Raw genomic sequence first — 447 nt, 5'->3', positions numbered from 1 at the left:
AAGATGAGGTAACTGAGTGCATCTGCATTTGTGTTTGTGTCTTCCAGTCTGTTCCACTGATCCTCAGGCCTATTTCTTTGCCAGTACCATGCTGTTTTTATCACAGTGGCTTTGTAGTATAGTTTCAAATTGGGAATTGTTACACCTGGTGCCATGTGTCTGTTGCCTAAAAGGGCTTTTGCTATTCTAGGTCTCTTATGGTTCCAAATGAATTTTTGGATTTTTTTTTTTCTAGTTCTGTGAAATATAGTGTTGGAATTTCAATTGGCATTGCATTGAATGTATATAGCAGTTTCGGTAGTATGGCCATTTTCACTATGTTGATTCTTCCTACCCAGGAGCAGGGGATATCTTTCCATTTTTTTATATCCTCTTCGATTTCTTTTTTCAGAGTGCTGTAGTTTTCAGTGTAGAGATCTTTTGTTTCTTTTGTTAGATTGATTCCTA

The sequence above is a fragment of the Fukomys damarensis genome, unplaced genomic scaffold, assembly GCF_012274545.1.
Source record: "Fukomys damarensis isolate Sample0158 unplaced genomic scaffold, DMR_v1.0_HiC HiC_scaffold_24, whole genome shotgun sequence".
NCBI classification, from domain to species: domain Eukaryota; kingdom Metazoa; phylum Chordata; class Mammalia; order Rodentia; family Bathyergidae; genus Fukomys; species Fukomys damarensis.
The sequence above is the reverse complement of the archived record's forward strand: the minus strand, read 5'-3'. Positions refer to the sequence as shown.